Source organism: Somniosus microcephalus, unplaced genomic scaffold (assembly GCF_052327205.1).
Source record: "Somniosus microcephalus isolate GS21.2 unplaced genomic scaffold, FLI_Smic_1.0 unresolved_chr7, whole genome shotgun sequence".
Taxonomy (NCBI): Eukaryota; Metazoa; Chordata; class Chondrichthyes; order Squaliformes; family Somniosidae; genus Somniosus; species Somniosus microcephalus.
Genome location: NW_028225185.1, coordinates 19,067,205 through 19,085,174, shown reverse-complemented (window position 1 = coordinate 19,085,174; position 17,970 = coordinate 19,067,205).

Sequence of the window (17,970 nt, the reverse complement as noted above, 5' to 3'; positions counted from 1 at the left end):
ACTTGTGCGGCCCCTGCCCGCCCTGCTGCTCCTCCTCAATTGGAGCCCAGTGGCTGCAGCAAGGCTGGGGGAAGGCTCCTGAGGGGCACATGGCGAGACGGCAGATGCCCTTGGGGGTCGGCCTGCACGAGCTCTGGCCCTCAAGGGGCCGGCTGGTGACTGCTGCAGCTGTGGCTGGGCGGCATCAGTGTGTCCAGCAACTGGTGGCAGCTGCACTGGTGGAGTGGCAGTGTCGGCTGCAGGAATGGGGGCAAGCTGGCTGATGGCAGGCGCTCGCTGGTCACCTGATACAGTGGCAGTCGCCCGGGCCAGCACTGCAGCATGCGCAGCAAACTGCTGAAGGACAGCCCGCTGGGCTGCTGCAGGGCGGCGGGTGCCCTGGCGATGCCTGGCTGATGCAGCCAGTGTGGCACCAGTTAGTGCCCGTGCTGCCCTGGTCTGTGACCGCCTAAGACCAGCCAGTGACTGGACGGCACGAGTGAGCACTTGGGTACTCGCCGACTGTGCTGCCCCGAATTCCTGGAGACTCCTGGCCTGGGCCTGGACGGCACGAGTGAGCACTTGGGAACTCGCCGACTGTGCTGCCCCGAATTCCTCCACACTCCGAGCCAGTGACTGTATGGAGTCAGGCATCCGTGCCACTACCCCCATGAGCTCCGTGTGCCTGCGCTCCGAGTCGACGGCCATTTCCTCTAGGAGGCACACCTCCTCTGCGCTGACCGTCGCAGGACTGGAGGCCGCACTCACCCTCTGGGGAGAAGGCCGCCGAGCTTCCCCACCCCTCCCGCGTTGCTGCAGGCCGCTGGGCCCAGGAACTTCACTCTCCTGCGACCCTTCCCCCAGGCTCTCCTCCAGGGAAGACGTGCCCCCTACATCGCCATGGGCTGCTGCGGCTGAGGGTGCCACTGATGGGCCGGCTACCTCTTCCTCCTCCTCCTCTTCCGAGGGGCTGTCACTGGCAGCTTCAAGGCCCGCCTCCTCACCTGGCGTCTCACCATCTGAAAGCAGGAAGGCACAAGAGTAGCTTTAGAGTGAGGACAGGGCGTCAGCGAGGGAGGCATGAGTGGTGCCATTCACCGCATTGGTCGGACAGTGGCAAAGGATGTTGATCTGATGCGCAAGTGGAACGAGAGAGGTCCAAAAGGTGATGTCCTTACCATTGGTGCCCAGAACAGGGTGGGCATCTCCAGTGGCAACGGGGCCAATCACACGGACTCCCATAATGCGCTCCATGCGCTGGTCTAGGTCGGTGAGCTCTTGGTGCTGAGGTCGGCCTCCACCGGTCGCAATCTGGCTACGCCTGTTGTTAGCCAGCTTGGCCTGCAAGAGAAAGGACGGCCTCTAAGTACGGTGTGTAGCCCTGATCTTGTCTGCACTGCCTCCCATGGTCGAATAGCTTGGACGGTGTGTAGCCCTGATCTTGTCTGCACTGCCTCCCATGGTCGAATAGCTTGGACAGTGTGTAGCCCTGATCTTGTCTGCACTGCCTCCCATGGTCGAATAGCTTGGACGGTGTGTAAAGTGCAGAATGTGCAATTGATGTTCATGCCAGTCCCATAGCTGCTGGATGAGGGCTGGCCATTAGGGCTTTCAGGTCCCTTTGTCCATAATGTGAGGTGCACATGCAAGGATGAGGAGGACACTGGAAAGGGTACTTACCCTGACAATCCGAGTGAGGTCGTTGAACTTTTTCCTGCATTGTACAGGATTCCTGGCAACCACACTGTTGGATGTCACCCTGTTGGAGACCTCCCTCCAGGCTTTGCGGTAGACGCTGGGCACCGGCTTCTTGCCACTGTCAGGGAACAAAACATGGCGTCTTCGCTCCACTGCGCTAACCAGCAGCCTCAGGTCACCCTCGCTGAAGCGCAGCGCTCTCTCCCGGGCCTTCTGCATCGTCCTGGGCGGTGAAGAGTTGCAGCAGCAGTGCTCAGGCCTAGGTGGAGGGCTGCAGTGTCCAGGGCGTGGCAGTCAAAAAAATCGACCCTTCCCCCTTTAAGAGCTGGCCGGCGCCAGCGTGTCTGCCGTCAATGAAGAAATCACCGCACCTGCGCTGCGCCCGGCCTCGGCGGTATAGCTCAGCACCGCCGGCTTAGCGCCTAAAGATAGTTGTGCATCGCCAGTTTTAGCGCTGCAGCAACCTCTTAGGGCGATGCTACTGAATATCGGCGAAGTGGCCTCGACTTTGCGCCGGGCGCAAACTTCAGCGGCCGCCCGACTTTACCGCCCCAAAAGTGGCTATACAGAATTTCTAGGCCAATATACAGGCTTATATAGCCCAAGTGGCCATTACCAGCATTACAGTACACATGGGGCTCTTAAAGGCACATACACTACATAAAGCTTCCTCTACTGTCCCAACAAACACTCCCAGGGCGGGTACAGCACGGATTAGATAGAGAGTAATGCTCCCTCTACACTGTCCCATCAAACACTCCCAGGGCAGGTACAGCACGGGTTAGATACAGAGTAAAGCTCCCTCTTCACTGTCCCATCAAACACTCCCAGGGCAGGTACAGCACGGGTTAGATACAGAGTAAAGCTCCCTCTGCACTGTCCCATCAAACACTCCCAGGGCAGGCACAGCACGGGTTAGATACAGAGTAAAGCTCCCTCTACACTGTCCCATCAAACACTCCCAGGGCAGGCACAGCACGGGTTAGATACAGAGTAAAGCTCCCTCTACACTGTTCCATCAAGCACTCCCAGGGCAGGCACAGCACGGGTTAGATACAGAGTAAAGCTCCCTCTACACTGTCCCATCAAACACTCCCAGGGCAGGTACAGCACGGCTCAGACCCCCTCCTCCACTAGCCACCTCAATTAAGTGAGATAAACATGTAAGCACAGAACTGCCATTCTCGGACTGCCCACTTGATGCCTCGATGTTTCACTCACCTCTATTGAATTGTGCAGTGATTTCGCCTCCTCTCGAGCGATGATACTGAGCAACAGAGAGGCTTCAGCACCTCAGCGATCCCCTTAAATACCCCAACGAGACCTTACCTGCCCCACCATCTCTGGTTGCCCTGAACCTGCTGTCCAGGAAACGGGCTGAGTTCTCTCGGACTGCAGAGAAACCCTAAATACCCACAGCACCTGGTTCTGACGCTGGCTCTTCAATCACAACAGTGAAGACAAAGCAGCGGATGGATTCGCAGAGCGACGGTCACCATGGTAACACAGTCCCCACTGATGATTCCCTTTTAATTCGTCCCGAGGTGGGGGGGTTTTCCCACCTGAAGTGTGATTTTTTTTTTCAATAGTCTAAAAGGGGGGTCGGTGGCAAATGTTCTCTCTGTGCAGCCCCTAGGTGGACCATCACGTCAGATCATCTAACCAGAGGCCGCGAGGACCTCCCAATGTTGTCCACGGAGGGATAGTGGTTTCTGCAGCGGAGACAACACTTAAAAAGTACTTAATTGGTTGCGAAGCGCTTTGGGAGGTCCCGAGGTCATGAACGGCGCTGTAGAAATGCGAGTTCCTTCTTTTAAAATCATGAAGGGCTTAAGCAGAATAAATAAAGAGAAACTGGTTCCAATGGCTGAAGGATCGGTAACCAGAAGGCACAGATTTAAGGTGATTGGCAAAAGAACCAGAGGGAACATGAGGAAAAACCTTTTTACGCAGCGAGTGGTTAGTGTTTGGAGTGCGCTGCCCGATAGGGCGGTGGAGGCAGATTCAATAGTCACTTTCGAAAGGGAATTGGATATAGTCGAAGGAGAAAAAATTGCAGGGATATGGGGAAAGAGCGGGACTAACGGGATTGCTCTTCGAAAGACCCGGCCCAGACTCGATGGGCCGAATGGCTTCCTTCTGTGCTGTACTGGAAAGTCAGGATGCAGGGTGGTGTTGAGGGTCGTCTCAACAGATTATATGCAGGAAGGTAGTTCCCGATGGCGGGAAAATCCAGAACCAGGGGTCACAGTCTAAGGATAAGGGGTAAGTCATTTAGGACAGAGATGAGGAATTTCTTCACCCAGAGAGTGGTGAACCTGTGGAATTCTCTACCACAGAGGGCGGTGGAGGCCAGTTCATTAAATATATTCAAGAAGGAGTTGGATATATTTCTTAAGTCTAAAGGGATCAAGGGATATGGGGAGAAAGCAGGGACAGGGTACTGAATTTGGATGATCAGCCATGATCTCATTGAATGGCGGAGCAGGCTCGAGGGGCCGAATGGCCTACTCCTGCTCCTATCTTCTTTGTTTCTATGCGATTCCCCACTTAATGGACTGCCCAGCCAATACAGTCAGGGCTCACAACAACAACCTGCCTTTCTATAGCGCTTCGTGCGTGTAGGAATACGTCCCTGAGCATTTTACCCTGAGGAATGGGACAGAATGAAGACCCGAGCAAGGGGAAGTGAGCAGGAGAGGGTGAGACAGGGACCTGGAGACATGGTCGGACAGACGGGCTTTTTGAAAGCAGGTGCCCACCTGGAGAGAGCGTGGCAGACAGTTTATGAGCATTAGTGGCTAAACGAGCAGAGGGGGTGAGTGGAGTGCGCGTACAGCCAGCAGGAGAAGACCTTGGAGAGGGCGAGGCTGAGGGGAGTGTGGGACTGTGCGCAGATGAGAGTGTGGGATGAAACTTGTGGAGGGTTAAGGCAGGGAGGTGGGAGCTCAGAAATTCATGAGGGGGAGACTAGGGTTTCAATAGAGATGGGTGGAGATAGACTGGGGTTTCAGTAGAGATGGGTGGAGATAGACTGGGGTTTCAGTAGAGATGGGTGGAGATAGACTGGGGTTTCAGTAGAGATAGACTGGGGTTTCAGTAGAGATGGGTGGAGATAGACTGGGGTTTCAGTAGAGATGGGTGGAGATAGATGAGGGTTTCAGTAGAGATGGGTGGAGATAGACTGGGGTTTCAGTAGAGATGGGTGGAGATAGACGAGGGTTTCAGTAGAGATGGGTGGAGATAGACGAGGGTTTCAGTAAAGATGGGTGGAGATAGACTGGGTTTTCAGTAGAGATGGGTGGAGATAGATTGGCTTTCAGTAGAGATGGGTGGAGATAGACTGGGCTTTCAGTAGAGATGGGTGGAGATAGACTGGGGTTTCAGTAGAGATGGGTGGAGATAGACAAGGGTTTCAGTGGAGATAGACGAGGGTTTCAGTAGAGATGGGTGGAGATAGACTGGGGATTCAGTAGAGATGGGTGGAGATAGACTGGGGTTTCAGTAGAGATGGGTGGAGATAGACTGGGGATTCAGTAGAGGTGGGTGGAGATAGACTGGGGTTTCAGTAGAGATGGGTGGAGATAAGCGAGGGTTTCAGTAGAGATGGGTGGAGATAGACGAGGGTTTCAGTAGAGATGGGTGGAGATAGACTGGGGATTCAGTAGAGATGGGTGGAGATAGACTGGGGTTTCAGTAGAGATGGGTGGAGATAGACTGGGGATTCAGTAGAGATGGGTGGAGATAGACTGGGGTTTCAGTAGAGATGGGTGGAGATAGACGAGGGTTTCAGTAGAGATGGGTGGAGATAGACGAGGGTTTCAGTAGAGATGGGTGGAGATAGACTGGGGATTCAGTAGAGATGGGTGGAGATAGACTGGGGTTTCAGTAGAGATGGGTGGAGATAGACGAGGGTTTCAGTAGAGATGGGTGGAGATAGACTGGGGTTTCAGTAGAGATGGGTGGAGATAGACTGGGGTTTCAGTAGAGATGGGTGGAGATAGACTGGGGTTTCAGTAGAGATGGGTGGAGATTGTTGTGTCGGTGCCTTTCTACCTAGACACAATTTAGGACTCAGAACTCAGAGATTCAAACATGAAGTGCTTTATTGGAAGGAATGGAAGTTCTGGAATGAACAAAGAGAGCTAAACTTAACAGAGAACACCCAACCATTTATCTCCTGTGACAGCGCCACCACAGGTGGGAGGAAAACACACAATAGAACACACAATACATAACATTTCCTCCCCTCTTAAATGGAAGGTCCATATTATTCCTCAACAGGGAAGTTACTTTCAATGCACTCAACGAACCTAGGGTAGAGGTAGACTGCCTCAAACCCTGACTTTATTCTGCCCCAGTCTTGTGGGTAAGTCACTAATCCTACAGATCCAAGCGTCTTGGAGGCCGCCGCTCTCTGACAGGATAGCGGCGGTCATCGCTGGCTTCCACAGCAGTAGGCATTGACACAGGCCTGGATGGAGAAAGTGCCTGTGTCAGTCAAAAGTCAGGAGTTTGCACAGGTGGAACAGTCTCTTTGACTTCCTGTGTTGGAGAAGAGCACTGTGGCAAAGGATGCTGGTTTGCGGTATCATCCGGAAACAGTTCAGGCCAACCAGCCGTTGGAGCCGCTGTGGCTGTCTCTGCTCCTAGCAACAGTTGATCTGTGTGTCTTCTCCAGACGACGTCCTCAGCAGTCTCAACCGTGTAAGACACAGGGCCCGTCTGCGCGATCACCGTAGCAGGAACCCATTTCGGTCCAGTGTTGTAGTTTCGAGCTAGGACGTGCTCTCCAGGGTGAAACCGTCTCTCCTTGGCTCTTTTCTCTCTCTTTTCAACTTGAGCTTGTTGTAGACAATGGACAACCTGCTCTGCCCTTGGAGGTTTGAGTAAGTCAAAACTTGTCCGCAACTGCCTCTTCATCATGAGCGAAGCGGGGGAAGTTTTGGTTGTGGCATGCAGCTCGTTCCTGTAGGACAACAGGAAGCTGTTCAGACGTTGGTGGATTGAGCCCTGACCTTGCGATGCCTTCAAGGCGTGCTTCAAAGTTTGCACAAACCTTTCTGCCCGGCCGTTAGTAGAGGGATGATAGGGTGCAGACCTGATGTGTTGGACACCATTCACATGCAGGAAGGTTGCAAACTCCTGTGATACAAATTGTGGACCGTTGTCACTTACAAGTTGTTCCGGTGAGCCATAACGGCTGAACATCTCACCAAGTTTCTCAATTGTTTTCTCTGCCGTGGTAGACCTCATCACAGCGACCTCCGGCCACTTGCTACGAGTGTCCACAACCACCATAAACATCTTCTCTTCGAAAGGACCGGCGAAGTCCACATGTACTCGCTGCCACACTTCTGCAGGCCAATCCCAGGGGTGTAGGGTTGCCAGCTGTGGAACATTCCGGACCCTTTGACATGGGGAACATGTTTTGGCTTTCTCCTCAATATTCCCATCGAGACCTGGCCACCAGAAGTAGCTTCTTGCCATTTCCTTCATCCGAACCATCCCACTGTGGCCTGTATGAAGTTGTTGCAGTATAGGTTCCCTCAGAGGTGGCAGAATGATGACACGGCATCCCCAAAGAAGACAACCTGCCTGGACAGAGAGCTCATTTCTTTTTGAAACGCAAGGTTTCAAACTAGGAGAATCTCCTATAGCTCTCCCTCGAATGACATCGTCCATTACCTCAGACAGGACTGGATCGTTGCGGGTGTACCTTCGCACCTGAACTGCAGTGACAGGTGCTCCCTCCACTTGTCTAAAGTAGAAGATGTCTATCTGACGAGGCTCTGGGGGAGTAACAGGCAAGGGTAGCCTCGAGAGACCGTCTGCGTTGCCGTGCAAGTCTGATTTGCGATATTTGATGTCGTATGTGTGTCCTGACAACAGTAAAGCCCACCTTTGCATCCTGCTTGCAGCGAGACACAGAATTCCGGTGTGGGGCTCGAAGATTGAAGTCAATGGACGGTGGTCCGTCGGGAGTGTGAACCTTCTCCCAAACAGGTACTGATGAAATTTTCGAATTCCAAAAATGATTCCCAAGGCCTCATGCTCGATCTGCGCGTAGTTACTCTCGGCCTTGTTCAAGGTGCGTGATGCGAAGGCGATAGGTTTCTCTTCACCCGAAGGCATGATGTGGGATATGACTGCTCCCACACCATATGGTGATGCATCACATGCTAGCTGCACGGGTAGCTTTGGGTCGAAGTGTGTCAGGACCTCCGATTTCAGCAATGCTTTCTTTGCTTGGGCGAAAGCTTTGTTGCACAGTTCAGTCCATTTCCATGTTTTGCCTTGACATAGCAACATTGCTGAAGCCGTTACATCAGTTGCTAAGTCTGGAATAAACTTCCCATAGTAGTTAAGTAGCCCCAGAAATGAACGTAACTGGCTCACATTCTGGGGTGCTGGGGCCTCCACGATCGCCTTGACCTTTGACGGCGCCTTATGCAGGCCAGTAGCGTCAATCACATGCCCCAGGTACTCAACTGAAGACTGAAAGAATTCACATTTGTCTTTACGAACTCTGAGTCCGTACTCTTTCAGTCGTTGTAGTGTCGCATCCAAGTTCAGAAGATGATCCTCCTCATTTGTCCCAGTGACAAGGATGTCGTCCAGGTAGCACTGGACTCCTGGCAGTCCACTCAAAATCTGATCCATTGCCCTTTGGAATAGAGCAGGGGCCGACGTAATTCCAAACGGAAGGCGGCAGTACCTGTATAGCCCCTTGTGTGTCACAATTGTCAGCAGCTCCTTTGATTTGTCATCGACATGCATTTGTAGATAAGCCTGGCATAAGTCTATTTTGCTGAACTTTTGCCCTCCGGCCAGGCCCGTAAAAAGATCATCAATGAGGGGAAGAGGGTACTGTTCCGCAGACAGCACCGGGTTAATAGTCACTTTAAAATCCCCGCAGATTCGAACAGATCCATCCTTTTTCAGGGCAGGAACAATGGGTGTGGCCCATTTGCTCACGCTCACAGGCTCCAGGACTCCATTCTCGACTAAGGCCTCCAAGTTAGCCTCAACCTTTGGCCTAATTGCATAGGGTACAGGTCGGGCTTTGTGAAACTTCGGCTTGCTGTCAGGTTTAATGTCCAGTCTCACGCTGATCTTTTTCATGCTCCCAAGTTCCCCATTGAAGAGTTCTGCATGTTTGTTTAACACTGCAGTCAGACCTGACTCCCCTTTTGACATCATGCGGACTGCAGGCCAGTCCAGCGTGATTTTCTCTAGCCACGCATGTCCCAGTAGCGATGGGGAATTTCCCTTTACCACATATAGTGGCAGTTTTGCAGTCTGTCCGTTCAATTTAACTGTCACCTCAATGACGCCTCTCATGGCCACAGGTTCGCCGGTATACGTCTTTAGCACAAGGTTTGTTGGCTGAAGGGTAAGATGCTTTAGCATTTTGTTATAGACAGTGTCTGAAACAAGGGACACAGCCGCGCCTGTGTCCACCTCCATCCGCACTGATTGTCCCTCCACCAGTGGTGACACCCAGTAGCCATTTGAATCACCTGCAACCGTCAGTATGTGCACCTCTTCCTCCTCAGAGGTGTCGCTCCCCTCTGTTTTGCTTGTTCCATCATACTGCACTGAATGAACACTCTTTCCTCTCTTGTCCAAATACAGACATTTTGCTTCCATGCTTCCCAGCTCTGTCTGTTCTTTTTTTTACCTCTACAGGCGCGTTCAATGTGACCCTTTTTGCCACAATTTCGGCATTCCAGCTCCGTACACCAGCAGTCATTAGCGTGATGGCCCGTTTTCCCACAACGGTAACATGTGCCATTCCGCGCACCTTTAGGCTCAGACGACACCTTGTGAACTCTCCCTGTTGAACTCAACTGGTGAGCCTCCTTTTCCACCATCTCCATGGAGACACTAACTTCAATGGCCTTTTCAAGAGTAAGGTTGTCCTCAGTAAGAAGGCGCTTCTGTGTGGCTGCATTTTGCAGACCACACACAAATCTGTCTCTAATGGTGTCATTCAGCACCTCCTTGAACTGGCAGTGTTCCGACAACCTTTTTAAAGCAGCAATAAACATCGTCACTGGTTCCCCCTCCTCTTGATTCCGTTTGTGAAATCGAAATCTCTCAGCAATAACCAGAGGTTTTGGTGAAAAATGTGCTCCAAGAATTTCCACTAGTTGCTTATATGTTTTAGTTCCTGGCTTATCTGGCTGCACGAGGCTGCAAAGTAAATTGAATGTCTTCGGCCCGATTACACTCAAAAAGGTAGGCACGACCTTTTCATTTGCCACCGCATTCGCCAATACAAAATAGTCAAAACGTTCCGTATATGCGCTCCATTGCTCCACATTTTCATCAAAATCACCGATGTTTCCTAATATAGTGGCCATCTCACGTTTCAAATTAAAATTTCTGTTTACTCACTGCACCCGAAACGCACGCAGATTCATCCGCTCCTCGTTGCCACTTGTTGTGTCGGTACCTTTCTACCTGGGCACAATTTAGGACTCAGGCCTCAGAGATTCAAACATGAAGTGCTTTATTGGAAGGAAAGGAAGTTCTGGAAAGTTCCGAACAAAGAGAGCTAAACTTAACAGAGAACACCCAACCATTTATCTCCTGTGACAGCGCCACCACAGGTGGGAGGAGAACACACAATACATAACAGAAATAGACTGGGGTTTCAGTAGAGATGGGTGGAGATAGACTGGGGTTTCAGTAGAGATGGGTGGAGATAGACGAGGGTTTCAGTAGAGATGGGTGGAGATAGACGGGGGTTTCAGTAGAGATGGGCGGAGATAGACTGGGGTTTCAGTAGAGATGGGCGTAGACTGGGGTTTCAGTAGAGATGGGCGGAGATAGACGAGGGTTTCAGAAGAGATGGGTGGAGATAGACGAGGGTTTCAGTAGAGATGGGTGGAGATAGACGGGGGTTTCAGTAGAGATGGGCGGAGATAGACTGGGGTTTCAGTAGAGATGGGCGTAGACTGGGGTTTCAGTAGAGATGGGCGGAGATAGACGAGGGTTTCAGAAGAGATGGGTGGAGATAGACTGGGGTTTCAGTAGAGATGGGTGGAGATAGACGAGGGTTTCAGTAGAGATGGGCGGAGATAGACGGGGGTTTCAGTAGAGATGGGCGGAGATAGACGGGGGTTTCAGTAGAGATGGGCGGAGATAGACTGGGGTTTCAGTAGAGATGGGCGTAGACTGGGGTTTCAGTAGAGATGGGCGGAGATAGACGAAGGTTTCAGTAGAGATGGGTGGAGATAGACTGGGGTTTCAGTAGAGATGGGTGGATAGACTGGGGTTTCAGTAGAGATGGGTGGAGATAGACGAGGGTTTCAGTAGAGATGGGTGCAGATAGACGAGGGTTTCAGTAGAGATGGGTGGAGATAGACTGGGGTTTCAGTAGAGATGGGTGGAGATAGACTGGGGTTTCAGTAGAGATGGGTGGAGATAGACGAGGGTTTCAGTAGAGATGGGTGGAGATAGATTGGGGTTTCAGTAGAGATGGGTGGAGATTGACTGGGGTTTCAGTAGAGATGGGTGGAGATAGACTGGGGTTTCAGTAGAGATGGGCGGAGATAGACTGGGGTTTCAGTAGAGATGGGTGGAGATAGATGAGGGTTTCAGTAGAGATGGGTGGAGATAGACGGGGGTTTCAGTAGAGATGGGTGGAGATAGACGAGGGTTTCAGTAGAGATGGGTGGAGATAGACGAGGGTTTCAGTAGAGATGGGTGGAGATAGACTGGGCTTTCAGTGGCGATGGGTGGAGATAGACTGGGCTTTCAGTAGCGATGGGTGGAGATAGACGAGGGCTTCAGTAGAGATGGGTGGAGATAGACGAGGGTTTCAGTAGAGATGGGTGGAGATAGACGAGGGTTTCAGTAGAGATGGGTGGAGATAGACTGGGGTTTCAGTAGAGATGGGTGGAGATAGACTGGGGTTTCAGTAGAGATGGGCGGAGATAGACTGGGGTTTCAGTAGAGATGGGTGGAGATAGACTGGGGTTTCAGTAGAGATGGGTGGAGATAGACTGGGGTTTCAGTAGAGATGGGTGGAGATAGACTGGGGTTTCAGTAGAGATGGGTGTAGATAGACGAGGGTTTCAGTGGAGATCGACGAGGGTTTCAGTAGAGATAGACCAGGGTTTTGTTTGTGGTTTGCATTTATTTCTGGTCTAGTCGGTCAGACAATTTTTCTAAGAACGAAGTTCTCGAGTAGAGGCAGCCTCCACTCACCTCGCTCTTTGAGGTAAGTTTACTGGTTCAGCACACTCCCACTCACGAACAAGAATAGCTGGCTCGCCTCTGTGCGAGGCCCACCAATTATTTGCTGTCAGCTGCCCCAATCCTCTGTTTGGTATAAACAAAATTAAAAACCACAACTTGCATGTGGGTCTTTTGCTTCTGTGCCCCCGGCCATATCTATTGCCAGCACGATCGACACACCCAGGTTTAATTTGCATCTATGTGCGTTCAGGGACGGTTTAATGAGACAGTTTATTGACTCGCGGTGAATTTGCTACCCCTCGTCTGCTTCTATCCGTGGATGTTCCTTGCTAAGCCACAACCTCCAGAAGACATAGGAGCAGGAGGCCATTCAGCCCCTCGGGCCTGTCCCGCCATTCAATTAGATTGGGGCTGATCTGTATCTTAGCGCCATCTACCCGCCTTGGCTCCGTATCCCTGTCGATCTCAGTTTTGAAATTTTCAAACACAGCACAATACTCACTGGGGGCAAAAATAGAAAAAAATGCTGCAAATACACTGCAGGCCCAAAAAAAAGACTTGTATTTCTACAGCACCTTTCACCATCTCAGGATGTCCCAAAGTGTTTTACAGCCAATTAAGTACTTTTGAAGTGTAGTCACTGTTGTAATGTAGGAAACGCAGCAGCCAATTTGCGCACAGCAAGGTCCCACAAACAGCAATGTGATAATGACCAGATTATCTGTTTTAGTGATGTTGGTTGAGGGATAAATATTGGCCCCAGGGAGAACTCCCCCTGCTCTTCTTCCAATAGTGGCCGTGGGATCTTTAATGTCCGCCTGAGAGCAGACGGGGCCTCGGTTTAACGTCTCATCCGAAAGACAGCACCTCCGACAGTGCGGCGCTCTCTCAGTATTGCCCCCCCGACAGTGCAGCGCTCCCAGTACTGCCCCTCCGACAGTGCGGTGCTCCTTCAGTACTGCATCTCCGACAGTGCGGTGTTCCCTCAGCACTGCATCTCCGACAGTGCGGCGCTCTCTCAGTATTGCCCCTCCGACAGTGCGGTGCTCCTTCAGTACTGCATCTCCGACAGTGTGGCGCTCCCTCAGTACCCCGCCTCCGACAGCGCGCCGCTCCCTCAGTACTGCCCCTCTGACAGTGCGGTGCTCCCTCAGTACTGCCTCTCCGACAGTGTGGTGCTCCCTCAGTACTGCCCCTCCGACAGTGCGGCGCTTCCTCAGTACCGCCCCTCCGACAGTGCGGCGCTCCCTCAGCACTGCTGTGGGAGTGTCAGCCTAGATTTTGTGCTCGAGTCCCTGGAGTGGGACTCGATCCCACAACCTTCTGACTCAGAGGCCAGCCCACTGAGCCACGGCCAGAACAGAGGGTCCAAACCCGAAAATGTAAGCTCACTTGTCCTCTTCAGAGTGAAGTGCTGAGCATTTTCAGCACTTTCGAGACGTCTTTTTACGTTCAGATTTTCAGCATCGGCAGTATTTTGTGTCTTAATACAATCATTGGACTGAACAATTCGGGAGGGTCAGATTAGAGGCAACTGGACTCTTCCTGTGAACTGCCTGTTCAACACAGGGTTGCCCATCCTCCTGGATTGCTGGGTGTCTACAGGAATTGAAGATTGATCTCCTGGTCGCTACAAATATTGGAGAAGGGAAAACAGGGCTGTTTGACTGGGTGGGGCTGTCGGAGATATTAAGTCAAGTAATGAAACCTCCAGCAATATGTCCAACCAGAACTGGCAATCCTAGCTCAACGTCACACAGCAGAGCAAAAGGACAGGGCAACGACTTGCTTCCGAGTCTGTTGTGACCGGGTGGTATTGATTGAGCGAGCGGGTGCAGCTTGCTGTGGTTCAGTTAGTCTGCACACCAGCGCTACGACAATCTAGTGATGATGGGACTGGACGTGCAGCCCTGAGCTCAAATTCTGCCACATTATAGAATCATACAGCACAGGAGGAGGCCATTCGGCCCAACGTGCCTGTGCCGGCTCTTTGAAAGAGCTCTCCAATTAGTCCCACTTCCCCCCCATCTCTTTCCCCATGGCCCTGCAATTTTCTCCCCTTCAAGTATTTATCCAATTCCCTTTTGAAAGATACTACTGAATCTTGGGGGTATGTGTGCACAAATCGTTGAAGGTGGCAGAGCAGGTTGAGAAAGTAGTTAAAAAAGCCTCCTGGGCTTCATAAATAGAGTACAAAAGCAATTAAGTTATGATTAATCTTCTTAAGTTCGGTCTCAACTGGAGTAGTGTCCAATTCTGGGTGCCGCACTTTAGGAAGGATGTGACGGCCTTAGAGAGGGTGCAGAAAAGATTTACGAGAGTGATTCCAGGGATGAGGGACTTCAGTTACGTGGATAGGCTGCAGAAGCTGGGGTTGTTCTCCTTGGAGCAGAGGTTGAAAGGAGATTTGATAGAGGTGGTCAAAATCATGAGGGGTCTGGATAGATTAGATAGAGAAACTGTTCACATTGGAGGAAAGGGTCGAGAACCAGAGGCCACAGATTTAAGGCGATCGGCAAAAGAACCAAAGGCGACATGAGGAACATTTTTACGCAGCGAGTGGTTAGGATCTGGAATGCGCTGCCTGAAAGGGTAGTGGAGGCAGACTCAATCGTGGCTTTCAAAGGGGAGTCAGATAAGTACCTGAAGGGAAAAAAAATTGCAGGGCTACGGGGAAAGGGCGGGGGAGTGGGACTAGCTGAAGTGCTCTTGCAGAGAGGCGGCACGTGCTCGACGGGCTGAATGGCCTCCTTCTGTGCTGTAACCATTCTATGATTCGACTGAATCTGCTTCCACCGTCGTTTCAGGCAGTGCATTCCAACTCATAACTCACGGTGCAAAAACAAGTTCTCCTCATTGCCCCTTTAGCTGTTGCCAATTACCATAAATCTGTGTCCGCTGGTAATTCAATAAATCTAGGAACTCTTTAGGGAAGGGAACCCGACTCCCCTAGCCAGTCTGGGCCTATAAGTAACTACTGTCCCGCACTATGTGATCGAGTGTGACTAGCCTCTGAAGTGCGAGTAATTGCTCAAGAAAGCCCATCACCATTAGGGCAACTAGGTTTGGTAGTAAACGGGCCAAATTGCCCCAAAAAACCAAAGGACGAAGAGTAATCCTTGGTCGCACTGCTCTGCAAAATATTCCAGCAGCCCTCTGCCAGAGGGCTGTGGTGGAGCAGCTGTGTGGAGAGGAGAAAAAGGTGTTACTGGATTGAAGCTTCCTCCTGCTCAAGCTCAACTGAAGCCTACAGAAAGGAATCTGGGAGAATGCTGGTGTGGTTTCCTGAAGGTCTTGACTTTGTTGGACGGCACACACGAGGAAACATTGGAAGAATCAACTGAAGAGGGGGTCACAGCACATCCCGATTCCCATCCAATATTTCTTCCGCCCCCCCCCCAAATTCATTCTCGGAACGTGGGTGTCGCTGGTAAGGCCAGCGTTTACTGCCCATCCCGACTGATACAACAGAGTGGCTCGCTACGACACTTCAGAGGGCAGTTAAGCGTCTAGCATGACTGGAGACAGGTTTCCCAGCAAGGACCACTAGTATTCCCTGTGGTAAACCACTGTTATCGTTCACAACCGTTCACTATTGTTACACTGTTATCACTGTTGTTATCGATACACAAGGTTACCTCTTGCCATGCACGCTGCTATACCTGGGCTTACCTCAGCTGACTCCGCCCATGGCTCCGCCTGCTTGCCCAGGTATAAAGGTGACCGCTTGGCTAGTATTCTCCCTTGTTGGAACCGATCGCCCACGAGGGTGAGCTCTGTTATTTAGCCAATAAAATTGATATACCTATCAATTCAGTCCATGAAAAGCGACGAGTTAAGATAGTTAAGCCATGGGCGGAGTCAGCTGAGGTAAGCCCAAGTATAGCAGTGTGCATGGCAAGGAGGTAACCTTGTGTATCGATAACAACAGTGTAAACAGTGATAACAACAGTGTAACAATAGTGAACGGTAACAGTGGTTTACCACATTCACCCCTTGTTTAAAATTGAGTCCGGCAGGGTGAAGTGTACTACCAGTTCGTGTATGTCAGTCTCTCAGGAGGCCTCGTAAGCCTTTCTGATCGGCGCAGCAGCGGCGGCGGTGGTGCAGTATCCGATGGTAATGCTGGTGTCTGCGTGGTCGACGAAGGCTCCTGGAGTTCCGGCATGCCGTCTACAGGAGCTGGATTTGGGGGAGTGGTGGGGGGGTAACGGTGGTATCTCGGGGGTGCCCGAGGGTGCGAGGTCTCGCAAGGAGACAGTGTCCTCCCGCCCGTCTGGGTATGCCACATAGGCGTACTGGGGGTTGGCGTGCAGGAGGTCCACCCTCTCGACCAGGGGCTCCGTTTTATGGGCCCTCATGTGCTTCCGCAGCAAGACGGGCCCCGGAGAAGTCAGCCATGTTGGTAGTGAGGTTCCCGTAGTCGACTTCCTGGGGTTTTGAAATGAGTGGATCGGAGCAGCCAAACGACCAGCCAAACGGCCAGCTACAACAGCCACAGCAGCCGGCCTGGCTGCGAGCCCTCCGACCGCCGTACCTGGATCTAAACCCACAGGCAGCGAACTCAGCCCTCGACTTCGAACACTGGCTGAGCTGTTTTGAATCCTACCTGGGAGAATCCGGCGTGCCTCCGGGATCCAAACTAAGAGTTCTGACCGCCCAGGTGAGCCCTAAAGTATTTGCATTCATCCGGGACCATGCTACATACGAGGACGCCCTCAACCTGCTGAAAGAGCAGTACCGGAGCCCTGTAAATTCTATGTATGCCAGACATCTCCTAAGATCCCGCTCGCAACAGCCAGGAGAGTCTGTAGATGAATTTTTACGGGCGCTACAAACACTCGGCAGGGACTGTGACTTTAAAGCTGTAACGGCTGCAGAAAATACTGAAGGGAACATCCGCGATGCCTTCGTGAAAGGCCTTCGGTCCGACTACTCACGGCAAAGACTGCTAGAATCAAAGGACCTCGACTTGAATACAACTGCAGCCCTCGCTCGCTCTCTGGAAGTGGCCCATCGGGACCTCGAGGCGTACTCCAGGTACTGTGCTGCGCGACCCTGGGACTCGGGCCCGACTCCGGCCGCAATTCCCCTCGCACCGCCACCCCGGGACCCACCACGGCGTCGGTGTCCCGGAATCGATCGGGACCGCCACCCCCGGGACCCGCTGTGGCAGCGGACCTCCGCGATCGGGCCGCCAGCTGCTTCTTCTGTGGCCAGGCAAGACATCAAAGGGCGCGCTGCCCTGCAAGGAACGCGACCTGCTCCGGCTGAAAAAAGGCCACTTTGTAAACGCCTGCAGGGGGAAAGCCACAGACGCCAGCATTGCCTCAGGTGGGTCGTGGGGGCAGCCATCTTTGATCAAGGCCACAGACGCCAGCAGTGCCTCATGTGAGTTGTGGGGGCGGCCATCTTCTCCGCCATTTTGTCCAACTTCGTGGGGACCCGCGTCATGGGCGCCGCCATTTTGTTCGCCGCACTCGGCCGCCGTTCTGTCTCCAGACCCGACCACCGCCTCGCCTGCAGACTACAGCAGCTCGCTCAGCCATACACTGGCCTCCATCACGCTTGACCAAGCTCTCCTGCATCATCTGTCCAAGTCCATGATGGACATCGAAGTAAACGGCCACGCCACGTCCTGCCTGTTCGACAGCGGAAGCACGGAGAGTTTTATTCATCCAGACACGGTGAGCTGCTACTCCCTCACTGTCCGGCCAGCGCGCCATCGGATCTCGATGGCGGCAAAGTCCCATTCAACAGACATTAGCGGCTACTGTGTAGTGACCCTGTTGGTTAGGGGCACGGAATATAAAAATTTTAAACTTCTCGTCCTGCCCCAGCTCTGCGCTGCTGTCCTACTAGGGCTGGATTTCCAATGCCACCTTCAAAGTGTCACTTTGGCTTACGGTGGACCCCTCCCCCCACTCAGTCTACAACCAGCAAATTTTAAACCGCCCACCGCGTACCACCTGCGGCCTCTCCACCCTCAAAGTCCCGCCCCCCTCCTTGTTCGCTAACCTCACCCGTGACTGTAAACCCGTCGCTACCAAGAGCAGGCGGTACAGCGCCGGGGACAGAGCT